The sequence below is a fragment of the Astatotilapia calliptera genome, chromosome 5 (assembly GCF_964374335.1).
Source record: "Astatotilapia calliptera chromosome 5, fAstCal68.1, whole genome shotgun sequence".
NCBI classification, from domain to species: domain Eukaryota; kingdom Metazoa; phylum Chordata; class Actinopteri; order Cichliformes; family Cichlidae; genus Astatotilapia; species Astatotilapia calliptera.
This window is the reverse complement of record NC_137426.1, coordinates 26,211,710-26,219,252: the sequence shown is the minus strand read 5'-3', so window position 1 is coordinate 26,219,252 and position 7,543 is coordinate 26,211,710.

Genomic DNA, 7,543 nt, shown 5'->3' with positions numbered 1-7,543 from the left:
TGCAGGGTGCTGATTATCTAAGAAGTTTGTGCCCCAGCGTTAGTGTTTTATTAGTCTCTTACATTAGCACTAATTAGCAGATATGAGTGTCAGAGCTTTCCACCTGCACATTTTATGGCTCCAGCGTCGTAGCAAGCTTACCAGCATGGGCTGATAACTTAACACTCCACACTCTCATCCAGTTAAGATGATTTTGGACATAAAAAGCCGACATGGTGGAGTATATTATATATAACCGTATATTATCCTGGAGAAGCCTCTTTCCACTTGTTGCTCTGTTGTAATGCATTACCGTTATTGGCACATCTGTTTTAGAACAATGTGACCACCATGTTTCGTGTATGCCAGAGAACCAGATAGTGATTTTGGACATGCCGAACTTGTACGAGAATATAAACTTTTGCTCTCTGAAGAATCCAGTTGATGATTTCTTCTTCTTTAAAGCATGCTCGCTCCCACATGCAAAACACACAATTTTTGTAGCGCTTTAAGAAGCACTCAAAAGCCCGCAGCTTCCAGCAGAACAGAGATGTAAGAATTCACAATGACAAGTCTGCCTTTGATCTTTCCATAACAAAAGTCTATTCTCCATGTCTTACAATGTCAGACCCTTAACCAGGTTCTGAAACACACACACTCACACAAAAGACCTTTTGAAAGTGTACAAAGTCTCATTGGAGCTATACATGTCATCAAGATATGCCCGAAACCACAACCACTACTGCATAAAAAAGGGGGAAAAAGGACACTGTCAACTTCATTGGATATCCCTATGGTTTAACTTTATTTCAGTAATGCTGAATTGGAAAGTGCATAGTGGAAAATCTGGATAAATGCACAAATACACCAGAAATGAAATATGGTTGTGTAGTAGTGATTTTTAATGGTTATGTCAGCCACTGCATGCTTCTGGGGTAACAATGAAGGTGGACATAATTTACATTGGTCAATAAGATGAAAAATAAGTATATTCTGAATGTATTTAGTTGCCTAAGGTTCAGATGTTATTCTCAAAGAATGGGCAATTTAGGGTTCACTAGTCAACCAAAGCATTATATAACACACTCATCACGTTAAACATTTTTAAATTCATATATTAAGCAGTGCTATCCCAGTCGATCTGCAAAGCAAGATGAGAGGAGCTATTTGCATAAGGGCAAAATCTGTGTACAGCACTCATACATAAGTAAGTGCAAGCTGTGACTGTTGCTTTTCTTTCAGTTTGAAACCTAAGGCTAGGGTTAGCAGACTTATGCATGCAGATGAATGCTAATGCTTTTGAAGTGAAATTATGCATTACTTTAAAAATTTAACACCTACAAAGTTAACAACATACGGTATGCGGCAACATGTGCTGGAGTGTCGACAGTGCTGCTCCTTGGTTCGAGGATAGGCTTTGCACAGCTGGGACTGGCAGAGGTTAATTAAGCTCTGGTGAGCAACATTCACTTTGTGACACATTTACTTTCATATTTCTCCCAGCAATCAAAAATAGAAGAGCTACGCATCTGTTTATGATAGGGTGTTTTGAATTCATTCCGTGTTGCTATAATGATCACATAAATAATGATAATGATGATTGTTGGACTGTGAGTTAATGTACTTACATAGTTACTATTAACATTTGAATATTTACTTATGAAGCATAATTTGAGCTTATAAAAATGTGTGCATATTTTAAGCTTCACACATCTGCATATTACTTCACTGATAGTAATCATGTTACACAAGAACATAAACAGAGTGCTGATCTATTTATGCTTTTCCTTTTGATAGTTCAGTATATTTTACTGGTGTTACTTAGGTAAAATTTTTACTGTAGTATTTTTTGTAGCAAACTTTATCAGAGTATTCTGACATAAACAGAAATTTTAGACCATGGGAAATAAACCTTAAGTGCAATTTGGCTAATCACTACCATCAGGACAAGATGTGCTCTATTACAGTAGATTTTTGTTCCCTGTTCACACATCATCAGCATAACTGACCTACACTGATGTGACTCCATCCTCATTACAAGTCAAATTCCCTTAACTAGTATGCACCACTGAAAAACCTTTGACCACTCCTTAGCTAATAAAAGAAAAAAAAATTGCATCAACTTCAAAGATGAGAGATCTCTCACCACTATGTTGTTTGGAGTGCCAAGCCAAGCTTGCTGCTTGAAGCCGAAGCTTGCACTGGCAACGCCACCGCTTGTATTAATGCACAACCATCACTCTCCCCTGCATCTAAATGTTTCATTACAGCCAAGGCGCAGACACAATTTCGCGGCCTATATGGGGCCGTTCACCAGCAAGCATGCCCTCTTAAGGGAAAAGTAAAGCATGACAAATTGAAATAAATGAGAGAGGGAGAGAGGAGAAGAGAACGTGGAGGGCAACGATGACAACGACAGGCCCTTTCTCCATATGGCCTCACAATGAGAATAACTCCTGTTTTTCTAATATCTCTGAGCTTCTCCCTGAAGTCTCTCTGCTCCTACAATTTTTCCATCTGCAGGTATAGCAGTGAAAGGGAGCCAACTGTCTTTAATAATAAAGTGATACTTTTGACAAAATTGAAGGCTAAAAAGCGAAAATGATTCAAGAGATGAAGTTTTTAATACTTAAGTTTCAAAAGCCTTTCTAGTTATCTTGCTCCATACTTTGAGTATAATACATTTTTTTGATAGGTGATTTCATCTTTGATTCACTACATATATGATACAATTGTAAAGGCAAATTGAAAAATACACTTGGTAAAAAGCCAGACAGATACATAATATCCTTATCAGTTTTGAAACACATAGGATTTACAGTAAGATAAGTAGTATTATTTATCGTTGATCAGCACTATCTATGTTTTTTATCTACTAAAGACCTGTGACCCATAGAGCATCAAGGAAATGACAACTCAATTCAGAAAATCTGAACGATTTTTTCACAGGCTAAGACTGTAGAAGAACAGTCTGAGCCCTCAGGTCAGTCCTTAGAGATGGGTGGATAAAGCTAACTTCCGAAACTATGATGATTACTTAATGTATATTAAGAACATAATGTATGTTATACGTATATACACATAACACATACACCTACATTACACACACACACACACACACACACACACACACACACACACACACACACACACACACACGTGTGATAGATTATCGTTTCAGTTTGTAATCCGTCTGTAGTCAGTTTGTAGTCTGATTAATATTGACCGGTCGTGTTGAAATAAGGCTTTGCCTGCATGCAGAAAAAGTCATCAGAGTGTAGAGTGAAACTAATACAGTTGTTTTTGTGAATGCAAGCCAGTATGTGTTAGGTTGTCTGCACACGTGTTCCATTACTCAAGTGTGCTACACAATCACACACAGACACACACACAAACATCTGAGCTTTCACCTCCAAACCATCCCCTAACACCAGCCTCCATGCCCTAAAACCCTATAGTCCCTATATCATTGAAGCAGCACTGATATTCTACCACAGCAGGTGTGTTGCCATAGCAACATGGGGCTTTCATCTCCTGATTCCTAATTGAGCATGCATATTTTCTTTTGTATCCCCCAACAACCTCTAACATCCCCCCCACCTCCAAGCCAGTCAATCATTCTTTTCGTCTCATCTCTCTCCTCTGATTGGCTTGCTTCTCTCATGCTCTCCTTCAAAGTATTGACCTTCATACACGGCTGACTGCCGAATGACAATGAGGAGAAAATCACCTGTACTGCTGTCACTGCAGGAGAAAGCCGGAGAAGGACTGAAAGAGAAAGAACACCTGTTGCATGTTTGAGCAGCAAACCACTGAGCTCAGGAGGCACTTGAAGATATGGTTCTTGAAAATAATGTCATGAGTGAAACAGACAGAAAAAAAGAGGATTGTGGATTTTTCTTTGTCTACAAGTCCATTTCTTGTGCTCGATAAAAAAAAAAAAAAGCATAAGAATAAAGGCTGACAGAGAAACAGTGGCAAAACATAAGAAGAGAAATGGTCAAGTGATATTTTTACAGTTTGTACTCTGCAAGATGTTTTTAAAAATGATCAATAGTTATCTTATACTGTCCTATAGTCTAACTTTATGCATGTCTCACAGAGTAAAACTGTACGTTTCTGCAGGTTTTCCCTATTCTGTTCTGCTTCTTTAAGAATATCAGAGCAGTCACAGGTATTGACTTTATCTTCTTTCTCCTCTCTACCTGTGAGCTCACATTGTCTGCTCCACTAAGCTCCAAAGGGCGACGGTGGCAGTGTGGGAGGGGAAATGCGGAAAACTAAGTCCTCATTATCCGGTCAGTTAGCACCTCTTATCTCCCCACTCGTTTCATCGCTGGCATCAACACTGGCGCGTTAAGAATAAGGTGGAAGATCTTTTAGCTGCCACTACTGGAGTTTCCTCTGCTGTGTGCTTTGATGGCAACTAGTTACATTGGGAGATCTAAACGTATTCTACGCTAGATTCGACGCAGCGAACACCATGAGACCGGACAGTGTGCGCACCGCGGATGACGTCAGTGCGCACACTGTGTCTGAGGAGGATGTGCGGAGGTGCTTCAGGAAGGTGAACGCACGCAAAGCTACTGGTCCGGACGGGATTCCCAGCCGCGTCCTCAAGTCATGCGCGGCTCAGCTGGCTGGAGTGTTCACGCACATCTTAAACCTTTCCCTCTCTCTGTCTGTAGTCCCAGCCTGCTTCAAAATGGCCACCATCGTCCCTGTACCCAAATCCTCCACCATCTCCTCATTGAACGACTGGCGACCTGTAGCCCTGACCCCCATCGTAAGCAAATGCTTCGAGAAGCTGGTCAGGGATTTCATCTGCTCTGCACTACCCGACTCACTGGACCCTCTACAGTTCGCATACCGCCACAACAGGTCCACTGATGATGCCATAGCCCTGACACTACACACTGCCCTGTCACACCTGGAGAAGAGAGACACGTATGTGAGAATGCTGTTTGTAGATTACAGCTCAGCATTCAATACCATCGTTCCCTCGAAGCTGGACAGGAAACTGCAGGATCTAGGACTGAGCAGCTCCCTCTGCAGCTGGATCCTTAGCTTCCTGTCTGACAGACGCCAGGTGGTCAGACTGGGCAGCATCACCTCATCCCCCATCACACTGAACACTGGTGCTCCACAGGGGTGTGTACTGAGCCCTCTCCTGTACTCACTCTACACCTACGACTGCACAGCCACTAACAGCTCCAACATCATTGTGAAGTTTGCGGACGACACTACAGTGGTGGGTCTTATCACCAACGGTGATGAGACGGCTTACAGGGAGGAGGTCAGCGCCCTGACCCACTGGTGTCAAGACAACCATCTCACCCTCAACGTCGCAAAGACAAAGGAGTTGATAGTGGACTTCCGGAGGTGCAGAGAAGTACACACCCCCATCACCATCAACGGCGCTGCTGTGGAGAGAGTGAGCAGCTTCCGGTTCCTTGGAGTACATCTGGCTGAGGATCTTACGTGGTCAGTACACACAAACAAAACAGTGAAGAAGGCGCAGCAGCGCCTCTTCTTTCTCAGGAGACTGAAAAGATTCGGCATGAGCCCCCGCATCCTCAGGACCTTCTATCACTGTGCCATTGAGAGCATCCTCACTGGATGCATCACCACCTGGTATGGCAACAGCACCGCCTACAACTGCAAAGCTCTCCAGCGAGTAGTGCGGTGCTCTGAACGGATAATTGGAGGTGAGCTTCCCTCCCTCCAAGACATCTACAGGAAGCGCTGCCTGAGGAAAGCGGGGAGGATCATCAAGGACTCCAGTCACCCCAGCCATAAACTGTTCAGACTACTTCCATCAGGAAGGAGGTTCTGCAGCATCCGGTCCCGTACCAGCAGACTGAGAGACAGCTTTTTCCATCAGGCCATCAGACTGCTGAACACGTCATAGACACCTCACCTCCACTACTGGAACTTCAACATTATGCACTCCACACTGTATATAAATGCCACTTGTTTTGCACATATTCAACTCTGTATATTTTATATATTTTATTATTATTATTATTATTATTTTTTTTTTTTTACTATTTAATTTGTAAAAATGTGTATACACACACACACACACACACACACACACACACACACACACACACACACACACACACACACACACACACACGTAGGAAAATATTTAGTATACACATCCAGAAATGCATACACTATTATATATTGTACATATATTTATTAGTTTCAGGATGGCCATTCTTGTATTTTGCTCGTTTGTGTTGTTGTGTTTGCACATCTCTGTTGCTTGTGGGGCTCGCACACAAGAATTTCACTCGCATGTGCTGTGCCAGTGTGCCTACACATGTGATGTGACAATAAAAGTGATTTGATTTGATTTGATTTGCACAATTTCCAGAAAAATGTGGGTCTTTTTTTAATGTTGCTGTTTCACTGCTAGTTATTTATAAACCTCAAATGTGCCCATTTTGTAACTTGAAGGATTTACTTAATTTTTTTCCACTGTGTAGATATTTTTTTAAAAATTGTTTCCGCTTCTATTAATGTCCAAAAACAAACACAAAACCCCTCTTAGTGATAGGCTATGTTGATGTCATCATGAAGAGGGGTCGTTCACTGTGACAGATATCCACAGGTCCTATTCCACTATCTGTCTCATTTCTAATCACAGCAAGACTGTGGCTCGTGGCTCAAGAGTTGGGAGTTCGTCTTGTAATCGGAAGGTTGCCGGTTCGAGCCCCGGCTTGGACAGTCTCGGTCGTTGTGTCCTTGGGCAAGACACTTCACCAGTTGCCTACTGGTGGTGGTCAGAGGGCCCGGTGGCGCCAGTGTCCGGCAGCCTCGCCTCTGTCAGTGCGCCCCAGGGTGGCTGTGGCTACAATGTAGCTTGCCATCACCAGTGTGTGAATGTGTGTGTGAATGGGTGGATGACTGGATATGTAAAGCACTTTGGGGTCCTTAGGGACTAGTAAAGCGCTATATAAATACAGGCCATTTTCCACAAAACCAACTGACTCTGCCCATCAGCTGTCTAATGAACACAGTAAACCATTTAACCAACCAACTAAAATCTGGGCTATTTTGCTGAGATCTGTTGGAGATCAAAGCATAGATAAAAGATTGACACGGACACAATGCCAAATAAATGCTGATGTTGCACCCTCTGCTGGATGTGCAAATATGCCACTGTGATAGTATGTCAGTGCTTGGGGTGGCACAGTGGTGGAGTGATAAGCACTGTCACCTCCCAGCATGAAGGTTCTAGCTGGGAGGAACCTGCTGGTTGGCTGGTGCTTCTCTGTGTGTGCTTTGCAGGTTGGCCCTTTGTCTGTGTGGGCTTTCTCCATTAGTTCTCCAAAGGTCCAAACAGGATAGATGGTTGTCTGTCTCCCTTGACGTGTCTGCTGTGTTACCCTGGCACTCGCCTGGGCAATGAAAATCAGTTAAAGCAGCTTCTATTGTTGATCTATAATATTCACAGGTGATTATTGAAAACAAAGTACTGAATACCTCGTTGTTGAATTTATGCGTTTACACACCACATCTGCATTTGATCATTAGTAATTATTACACATTT